The sequence below is a fragment of the Poecilia formosa genome, unplaced genomic scaffold (assembly GCF_000485575.1).
Source record: "Poecilia formosa unplaced genomic scaffold, Poecilia_formosa-5.1.2 Scaffold406, whole genome shotgun sequence".
NCBI classification, from domain to species: Eukaryota; Metazoa; Chordata; class Actinopteri; order Cyprinodontiformes; family Poeciliidae; genus Poecilia; species Poecilia formosa.
In genome coordinates, this window is record NW_006800345.1 from 159,179 (window position 1) to 170,184 (window position 11,006).

General features: G+C 36.0%; 1 long non-coding RNA gene across 2 annotated transcripts in view; it reads right to left on the reverse strand.

Moving 5' to 3' along the window:
• The window catches only part of LOC103154915 (uncharacterized), a 17,029-nt gene extending 6,827 nt beyond the window's left edge, over positions 1-10,202 (reverse strand). Inside the window, exons 1-2 of one of the 2 annotated variants that reach the window (XR_477986.2) lie at positions 10,143-10,202; positions 7,446-7,661 (exon numbers count right to left, since the gene is read on the reverse strand). This is a non-coding gene — a long non-coding RNA (uncharacterized LOC103154915). The remainder of the gene's footprint in view (positions 1-7,445; positions 7,662-10,142) is intronic. The other variant, XR_001659317.1, reaches the window with a different exon arrangement.
• Positions 10,203-11,006: the final 804 nt, after the last annotated feature.

Consider the following 11,006-nt stretch of genomic DNA (forward strand, 5'->3'; position numbering starts at 1 on the left):
AGAAGAGTTCCATATGTTACCTAGCAACATCAGAAGAGTTCCATATGTTACCTAGCAACATCAGAAGAGTTCCATATGTTACCTAGCAACATCAGAAGAGTTCCATGTTACTTAGCAACACCAGAAGAGTTCCATATGTTACCTAGCAACATCAGAAGAGTTCCATGTTACTTAGCAACACCAGAAGAGTTCCATACGTTACCTAGCAACAACAGAAGAGGTCCATACATTACCTACCAACCCCAGCAGAGTTCGACTCATCGCCTATCAACCCAAGCTGAACTCCAGCACTTTTGTTGGCTGCTGAAAAAGACAAGTATTTTTTGTTTTGACTTACCATCCAGAAACCACATGCTACATTCTTTTTAGTTGTGCAGGAGGTTCTACTTCTGCTTTTCAAAGATGTACGGTTGTATAATTTTTCATTTGTTTGCAGCTGTTTTCACAGTCGAATGTAAACGTCGAGTTGGGGGCATGGCCAGCAGCATCTTATTTAGATTTAAAGTGACAAAACGCCCTAAACCAGCTCAAAATAGGGACAACTGAGCAGACTAAAATCTCATTATCTAAGAATTATTTTGTGCAAAAATGCAAAGAACATGTTTTTTTCATAGCCCATCAACTTATGGTAACCTGTGCAAGGAAGAATAATAAGTCAGCTTTAAATGTTCTCCTCTTGTAAATAATCTGTCCCACTGCGGACTTTCAACTTTCAGGTAGTTTGGAAATGACCTCATAACCACTGACAGATTAATGGGCTTCTCTAAAGCCATTGCTTTGTCTTTCTGCTTTGGTGTTGTGCAATCAAAACACTGCTGCTTTAATAGACAAGATAAAATATCAAGAGTAGTAGGGGACTTTTTAAAATAAAATAGTTAATCCTTGAATAATCCTGGACCCTCCACCAGGCTGCCTCTTGGTGCATCTGTTTTGCTGGTGTTTGGCATGAAAACATTTCACAGCAGGTATCTGGAGGCCTCTTAACCTCTCCTTCCTTCCACAGGCCTGTTTAACTCCTCAGTTGTCATTTGTTCCACATCCTAGTCATATAAACTCCCATCACACTGGGATCTGTAGGAAAATAAACAGCCGAGCAGGGAAGCAGCCGCGCTGACGTCAAGGAAGAGGATGAAATCTGATCAAAAACACGGAGAACGGCGCAGGGCAGGCTCTGATATGATGGACAGAGGGAATTATACTGGTGGAAACCCAAAGTTGAAAGATCAGAGATTGCCACACTCTAGATTAGATTAGGAGCTCTCAGCTGGGGGTTTCTCCAAGGTGCGACTGTGTGTTTGAATGCAACCCCGCTGACGTCAGGGAGAGGATCTAATCAAAGTCAGCTGTAGTGGATAAAGTCCTGACATTTATTCTTATCTGGATGCTACATCAGGAACAGCAGGGAAACGCTTCCTAGCTAAATCTGGGCTGAGACTGATGGAGGAATATTTATCCAGTAAATGAACATGAATCCAATCAGGACATTCCCCGCCGTGCAGTGAGAGATAGTATGATTTTACCCAGATGTTTGACTCTTCAACACTCGGTCTGTGGTGCTGATAGGAGGCGGGGGTCGGACTGACGGATTGGTCGCTTGTTGGGATCTGATTGGAGGCCAGTGGTTATCTCACCGACCTGCTAGCAGCAGCAGAATCCCTGAAACGCTCCACAGATCATGCAGACTGGAGCAACACAGAGATAAAACACCAATATCTTGATTTTACTGGTTACCGCACTGCAAAAACACTAAATTATACCCAATATTGTTCATATAGTACACTTCAACTTATAAAACTTCAGCAGGATATGGAACTTGTTGTAAGTCAGTAATTCCTTAATTTTGATGAAAATGTGCCAGTTATAAATGGACCAATTTACCTTTTTCACTTCCAATACCGAAATCCGAGGTTTAGAATCAGCCGATACAGAAAAACAGATGAATTGATTTGAAACATTTAAAGTTAAACAGACGTGAAAGTGCTGAATTACACTTTTTTTGGGGCAACTCTGCACCAGTGCAGCACATCAATAAATACACTAATAAATACACCAAGCTTGGTAAAACATGTAAAAACAACTTTAACTTGTTCAGTCAGAGCAATTAGGAGTAAAACAGGCACCGCAAAATAAATAGTAAAGAAACTGAAAACTGGCAAAAATAATATTGATGACTGATTCTTGTGGAAGTTTGACTTCTAACACAACATTTTTCAGATGTTGTAAGTTAATGTATCTGCCTATTGAACATTTTCATCAATATTAAAGGAGTTATTTTGTTAAAAGAAGCCTCTATATCCTGCTGAAAAGTTACTTTTAACCTGGCTTGTCTTATTTCCAGATATTTGCACTGGAAACTGGACCAAAATTCCTTGGTAAGACTTTGTGTTTTTGCAGTGTATGCTGTCTTGAATTGGCTCCTGCTTATGTTATACAACAAAACATCTGTCTTCCAAGAGAGACCGACCAGCCAAGAGACAAACTCCCTAACGTCAGTCTGAACCCCCTAAAACAAATCTGCAAACATCAAACGACACCCTGTGTTGACGGAGCTCACTCCCTTTACCCTGAGCTTCACCCTTGACCCGGCCCAAAACGCCCCAACAGCAAACACTTGAAGGCTTCACCCTTGACCTCAGACCCACAGCGCAACCTTTCTCTCTGGTTCTTCCATAATCTGAACCAAACAGCTGCAGGCAGGCAGAAATATCTGCAAAAATACAAAATCTTACGTTGTGTTTTTGTCGAGTTCCTATAGTGGAAATGTGTTAAAATTACAGAAAAATAACTTTTCAGTGATACATAGGAGCTTGTTTTAAGTCAACAAGTCTTGATTATTAATTTAAAATACCATGCTACTTAAAGTGGCAGATTTTTAAGATTTTGTTTTTGCAATGATAAATTCAGCCAATTAAACAAAGTAATTTGTGAGTTTAATATGTACACTAAAAAAAGTCTCTAATTTACGGTAAAATATGTATTTATACAGTAAAATACCACAGGTGCCAGAACTTTACTGTAAATTAAAGGCGCTTCTTTTTTACAGTGTAGGTGTATCATCACATTTAAAGATTATTCCATTAAAAGACGAAACTAAAAGACAAACTGCCTCCTAATATATATATATATATATATATATATATATATATATATATATATATATATATATATATATATATATATATATGCATCTGTTTATTAAAAAATCCCTTTAATTATATAATCTAAAACAATAAAACAGTGTTACACTGCCTGCCATGTTCTCTTTTGTTTACATGTGAGAATAAAGCTCTATTTTAATAAAAAAGCCTGGAGTCGATGACTTTTCAAGATGGATGCCATCATAGGAACCACATGTGGCTGGAAGTGGAGGGATGTCACGGCCTGTCCTCTCAGTTTACCTCAGACATTCTTCCCTTCAACTGATTCCCTTAATGTCCAAACCAGAGTCACAGAAAATCACGAGCAAAGTCGCAAAATGGAAGGTTATTAAATATCCTGATGGATGTGAACGGGACAGATTTTTGTAAGAATCAGGATAGAAAGAAAGTACACACGTTTTTGGGTTTTGTGCAGCAACATTCAGTGTTTAAGAGCTAAAAACAGCTTGGCTAACCCAATTACAGGCTCTTGTTTTACTTTTTTGCTGAGTCAGCACACAGATTCAGTTATTCTTTAAAAAATTATAGTTTATGTCAACATGTTCATTTTAAACTGCAAATGAATGAAATAAAAAAAAAAACAAGTAATTAATAAATGATTACACTGGAAACAACTGATCAGGCCTGAAATCTGGGATCGATTCTGATCTGAACGTTCAGAGACGCATAAAGACGATTACAAAGTCGGTCTTCTATCTCCTGAAGAACATTTCCAAGGTTAGAGAAACAATGTCTTAGCAAGTTCTAGAAAAAACTGATCCATGCTTTTATCTTTAGTTGAACTGATTACAGCAACAGCGTCTTCACAAGTCTGCATAAAATAAAAAATAAAAAAAATCAATCCTCCAGCTGCAGCTGATCCAGAACGCTCAAGGTCAGGTTGGGTTGCTAGGCAACGACTGGGTTCCGCTGGGGTTGCTAGGTAACGGTGAAAATCAGTCCCTGATTTTTGACATTACATTCAGGAGGTTTTTGAAACAGCTCACTTCCCAGACACCAAAAAAACATTAATTGGTAACACTTTATTTGAAGGGGGTTGAATAAGACTGACATGACACAATCATAAACATGACATAACATGTCATGAACATGAATAAGTCTTCATGAATATTTATGACTGTTGTCATAAAGCATCATGCGGTAAATTATGACACTTTTAATACAAAGTTGACATTATTCAAAATGTCTTTGTTATGACAACTTGACATTAACCAAGAAATCATTACTGATATAAATTTGTTATAAAATAATTACTGATTTCACTTTAAAAATGAGGTAACTTTATGTTATTAAAGGTAAAGTTTAAACAGTAATGGTTTCCTGGTTAATGTCAAGCTGTCATAACAAAGACATTTTGAATAATGTCAACTTTGTATTAAAAGTGTCATAATTTACCGAATGACGCTTTATGACAACAGTCATAAATATTCATGAAGGCTTATTCATGTTCATGACAGGTGTTATGACATGTTTATGACAGTGTCATGACAGTCTTATTCAACCCCCTTCAAATAAAGTGTTACCCATTAATTTATTCCCAAAAACCTTCTGTTTTTTTTTTCTCTTTTTATTCCTCGAACGGGCAGAAAACCAAATGGAAAAACAAAAAACATGCAAAATATGATTTTTTTTTTAAAACAGCAGCAGCTGAACTCATCACACCCAAGACACCCAAGATGAACATACTCTGTCATTCGCTCCTACAGAAAACCATTTTTCAGCAGCAGATGCAGAAACACTCTATAATTTGCTTTACTTAAATGTCACTAATCTTGGTAAATATGACTCTCCGTGACACAAACAATAGCTTTGCAACCACTGTGCACTGGTCTATATGGAGCTTCTGAATCAAACAGAGTGCATGTTCGTGCATTTGTTTGTCCCTGCAATGCAAAAACAACCATAAATAATGATCTCATGAGAAGAAATCTTAAGAAGAATGGGAAAAAGTTAAATTTACCAAATAATGAGCAGACTGTCAGATTCTGTCAGTAAGTGTTGTTTTTCACTGGAAGTTGGTCTGTTTCTGTCGCTCAGTAGTTTGGTTAGGTTTACTTGTGAAGGCCTGTGATCACACAGCCTTAAAGACTGTGATTAGGAGGAAATCTCCAAGCACAAAAACACACTGAATCACACTCAGCACCACAGCAGACACCAAATGCAGGCCAACCTGCAGGAATCGCTAAACCAGCCGTTCGCTGTGCTTACATGCACATGTTTGCACAAACAGGAACAAGGCACTGGAAACACACACTTGTTTTTACGCTCAAACCGTGAAATGACATGTCTCTGGTTGCTCTCTAATTTCCAACCTTGCGATCCAATTTGCGATGAAGGATGGCTCATCCCGCCACGGGGATCCTCATCCCAACAAGCTCATTCCTGACCGGCTGCGTCATGAACTCCAGTTGAGCGGGGTTGAACCTGAAATAGGAATGCGAGTCTCATTCCCAAAAAATGCTACAAAAAGCTGTGTACACGGTCAGCATACCGACGTATTTAAGATGTCAAGTTAAAGCAAAATATCAAAAGAGAGTCTGAGCAATTAATATTAATGACACGTATTTTTGGTCTAGTTTCTACTGTAAATATCTCAATACGGCTAAAATAAAACAAAACTAACTTACAAGTAACTTTTCACCAAAATATAAGAGTCTTAAAGCCAATAATTCCTTAATGTTAATAAAAAAGTGGTAGTTTCATTTGGAGATAATTTTATAAGTTTTGTTGTAAGTGAAATAATCTGCCAGTGGAACAAGAACGTAGAAATTATTTACTTAAAACAAGCTCCTTTAGTTACTTCTCAGTTGCTTTTGTCTTATTTCACGTGCAATACAACATATTACACAAGAAACCAGACCAAAAATATTAATATTTTGCTTTTTTGCAGTGTAAGAACTATGAATCTATCCATTTTATCTCTGGTGTAGTCTTGGTCAAGTTGGCTAAAATATTGGATTATTTTTTCAGTTTTTTGTTTTTCTGTTTTCTTTCAGGAAGTGGCAGAAGGATGAAGTTTTTTAATTACTTATTGCATGAATAAATTTATTCACGTGTGATTTTAATTGTTTATTTATTAGAAACACTGCAATTAAAAAATTGTGCGTTTTCAATGTTAGCTAAATATCAACAATATCAACAAAGTTTTGCTCCCATTTGTGATGGAAGCAGCTTTTCAAGCTGTTGAATTTTTAGACCATACGATCTGAGCTGTGCGTTTGTGAATTATGACATTGTTGTAGCTCCATATATGTTGATGGCGATAAAGGTCTCATCTCTATAGCAAAACAAGTTGAAAAACAACAAACTTGGATGTTAAACCGCAGTTTTGTGATGAAAAAGAGATTTAGTATTGACATTTTATAACTGGGGTCTGCAGGGCACCAACATGGCCGACCTTCTGTTCCCATGGACTTTAACTACAGGCTGTGGCAGAAAATGAGCACCTTGAGGCGGCAGCATGGCGACAAGCGCCAGGGAGAGCCGTGATTGGCCGGCTGCTGACGGGTAAGTGTGATGATTGGTGAGGGCCGTCAGTCAGGCTGTAATTTGCAAAATGGAAATGTAGGTGACTGAGGAATATATGTTTGTTTGAGCTAAGTTAGGTCATGGCAGACATGCTAAATATACGCATGAATCTTAAATACAGCTTTTTCTCTCCCTCGTTTTACCTCACATCTTTCTGTAATCATGACATTTGTTCCAGGATTTCTTTCTTAAATCTTGATTTAAATAATAAAATGCATTATTGTGTAAACAGAACTGTTTATTAGATGCTTTTACCAATAAATCTCTCTTAATATGCTTTTACATTTTTAGATGTATTCATGTCAAATTTTCTTTTCATTATTTGCATTAAATATCAATAATAGTGATACCAAGTTAGTATCAGTATCGACTCAATACTAGTGTGGTAAGATCAATATTTCAGTTTCAGATTCCCTCTTGAAGTTATATTAAATTTTTTGTTGTAGTTTCTCACTTCTTCCTCAAAAAAGTAGCTGAAGGCATCCTCTTTCATTAGCTATTATTATGTTTGCATGTTTGATGCTGTGTTGATCTGCAGTGAACACATTCAGATACGTAATAACACAGAGTGTGTTGATCTGCCTGTAAACCGAAAAGCTTTAGCAGCAGAAGTAGAGTTCCTTTCTCTGAGAGGAAACAAAGATTGGAAAAGAGGAAGTGTCTCTTCATTTCCATTTGCAGCCTGATGATCGCCGTCCAGCTGCAGCGCTAACAGACATGTAGCTACACGCACACACGCACGCATACAGATTCCCACACCTGTTGTTCTGTTGCATCCAGTAGCTTTGATGCTGGGACACTGACGGGTATCATGGTGTCGCAGCAGCGTCTTTGGCCCGGCTGTACATGGCCCGTGGGATCCAGGGTGATTCTCCTTACGCCTGCACAAGGAGGAAAACGATTCCCTGGAGTGAGTGTCCTGCCCCCGGCTCTTCACTCCAGAGGACGCCCCTGCAGTCCTCACCTCTGCTGATCCTCAGGAGAACCAGAACAGAAACAAACCAAATCAGCTCTGCATGTTATCAGTGACCAGCATGCAGCTCAGCTTGTTTTACTCTCAGGATTAGCAGGACTTTTTGGCGCATATGTGCTCAAAGACCCTCGGTTCATATACATGATTTGGCTGAAAGCGGCAAAAAGATTTTTTTCCCATATTTGGAACTTTTTCACATCTTTTCACCCCCAAAATAAACCCAGTTTTAGTTACTTCTAATGCGGTTAAATTGGAAACTTATCTGATTGTTTTCAAACCGTCTACAATCTGAACAATAATAACCAGTACATGTAACTAGTTTGGTAGTAACTAGTTACATGTACTGAATTACATTTACTTCAATAACGTTATTGAAAACATTTAATTTTAGGAGTATTTGTACTTTTTGCTTTTACTTGAGTAATTTTATTATGAAGTATTTCTACTCTTGGCTGAGTAAAATTTCTGGATTTTCTACCCACTTATTGAAAAACAAACATGTTTTAACCAAACATTCATCAGATAGACACAGATGTATTTTCTTTAAGTTTCATAAGTTTTTATTAAAAGAAACTGATCTGGAAACATTTATTTGACCTGATCTTGTTTCAGTTTACTAATGAACTGCTTGCCTAATCACTTTTTCTGTTTTTACATTACTTTTCAAGGCACAACATATTTTTTCTTTGATTTTATATGAAGAGAATTTTCTATTACCCTGTGTATGAATTATAAACAAACTTTGTTTTCTGTAATCGATCTGTTCTGAAATGTAGCATTTAGCATGCTAACCGCATGTTTATAGTCTGTAACTGAGTTCTTGGGTTTTTTCATGATTTGAACTTTCCTGGTTGGAAGATTGGAAGCTTCCATGAAGTTTTTGTGCTATTTAGTAATCAGTTAAATGTGAATTGCCTCATAACTCTTCCCATGTTGATGGGAAGCAACAATTGCTTGGAGACATTGTTTCTCCAATATCTGCAAGAAGAAGAAAAAAAAATTATAAAAATGTCTTTTATAATTTTTTATTATATATATTTTTTTGTATTAAAATTATTTAAACAAAAAAAATACAAAAAATTTAGAATTTTTATCTTTTATAAAAACAAATTTTTATAATCTTTTTAAAAATAATTTTGTTAAATAAAAGTTTTCAGATTTTTTATAATTTAATTTTAATTTTAAAAAAAAGGCAATTATTTTTTATAAAAATGTCATTAATTTCATGGTTTTATAATTTTTTAAAATAATTTATTTTAAAAAATTTTTATAAAACTTTTTTTTATAAAACAAAATTTTATGAATTTTGTAATTTTCTTTACAATTTAAATTTTTTGGGAAAAAAATAATCTTTTTTCAAAGAAAAATTATAAATTTTTAATAAAAAAATTTCATGATCTTTTAAAATACTAAAATTAATAAAAAATAGCTCAGAAATGTATTTGTATTTCAGGCACCATCCAGTAAAACACAGCTAAACCTGTTGGCCTCATTCAGCCGAGTCGATATTGTAGCGTTCGCTGCCTTAGCGTCAGTTAACATGTTCTGAGTAAAAACGTGGCAGCTCACACACACAGACATGCAAAGGTAATTCAGGAACATCAGCATGCCTGAACATAACCAGATTTATGACTTTTGTGGTTCAGAAAGAGTGAAACTGAAGACGTCTGACAAAGAAACCGCATTGCAGAAGAAACAGAGCGACACGAAGGGGCAAAAGAGACAGAAGGTGAAACTAAGATTTTAAAAAACGAGCCTGTATATGTGGGTTTGTGGTTTCAGCAACAGTCAAAACCAATGTATGTTTCATATGAGAGAGGAAAGGCCATGAAGGGAAACCGACAGAGAGAGATGAGGAGGAAACAGAAAGAGCATGAAGTGGACAGTAGAGCAAACAGAGCAGCCATTGTCTCCTGGCCTGGTTAACATTTTAATTACGGAGCAAAATCCAGAGTCCTGCACAAAGGCGCCATGATTAACGATCCTCGATGCTCTGGGACAACGCAGCAGCCCGGGCTGGGCTGTAAATACTTACATTTACTCATTTAGCTGAGTAACGTTTTAGAAAAAAATACTTTTAGGAGTATTTTTACTTTTACTTGAGTAAAATTTCTGTATTGAACATATTTTAACCAAAAATTCACCAGACACAGACTCATACTTGAAGTTTCTGTAATAATTTTCTGAGTTTTATTTTTAAAGAAACTTATTTTTGAAAAATTTTATTTTGTATAATTTTATTATTTTTGTTATGAATTATTGTAATTTTGTCCTTAAAATACAAATATTTCCTTTTAATTTTAGATTTTAGTCTGTCTGATGATGTAATTTTTAAATAAATTGATAATTTGATTAGTTACTCCGTACTTGAGTAGACATTTAACCAAATACTTTTCTACTTTTGGGTAGCTACGTTTTATTTTTCCTCGAGTAAAAATATGTTGAAGTATTTCTACTCTTAAATCTTTGGTTGCATTACTCACCTCTAACTGCTGGTAGCTGGACACATATGGAGACCTGATGAGGACAGGAGGGACATTCATTCACACAGATGTCCACAAGGAAGAAGATATAAATCATTTTTTCTTCTCTACGTTACGGCAGACGTTCAAACAACCTGAAAGCAGCTAAGCAGTTAAGAAACGGCCAGACTGCAACTGACTAAGCTGATTATGAGTAAACTGTGTTTCTATCTGCATAAAAACCAAAGGAAAGTTATGATTGTTTCAGGAAAGTTTCCAGAACTGTTACTGTGCTGCAAGACTTTGTTTAAAACCAAGAGTGGAGGCCTGTTAAAATAACACACCCAAATATAATTTAGTTTTTCTGTATTTCAATAATCTTGGTATTAAAAGAAAGCCAACGCATGAACCAAGTGTAAGTATCACAGCAGATTGTATAGTTTATAACTCAAGCTACAAACTTTTGGAATACCATAGATCCGCCAGTGGACATTACCTGTGCAAAGATTACAAAGGTTTCAGTAAAAATATATGCAAGGTACTTTACCTTTGGCACAGATTGGTGAAAAACTGGAGGTTTCTTGTCTTTTTGCTCACTAAAAGTCTAAAATTGGTTGTTTTTAATCTTTATGAAAACCCAAATTTTTGTGTAGTTATAATAAAGCATTAAGAAATTCACATATTTGACTCCAAATGAAGTGTATTTTTTGGAAATCCAGTGTAAAAAAAAAAAGAAAAAGAAAGAAAGAACTACAAATTTAGGCCCAATTTAATGAAAAATAAACAAACAAATGGGCTGCACAGTGGCGCAGTTGGTAGAGCTGTCGCCTTGCAGCAAGAAGGTTCTGGGTTCGATTCCCGGCCCCGGTCTTTCTGCATGGAGTT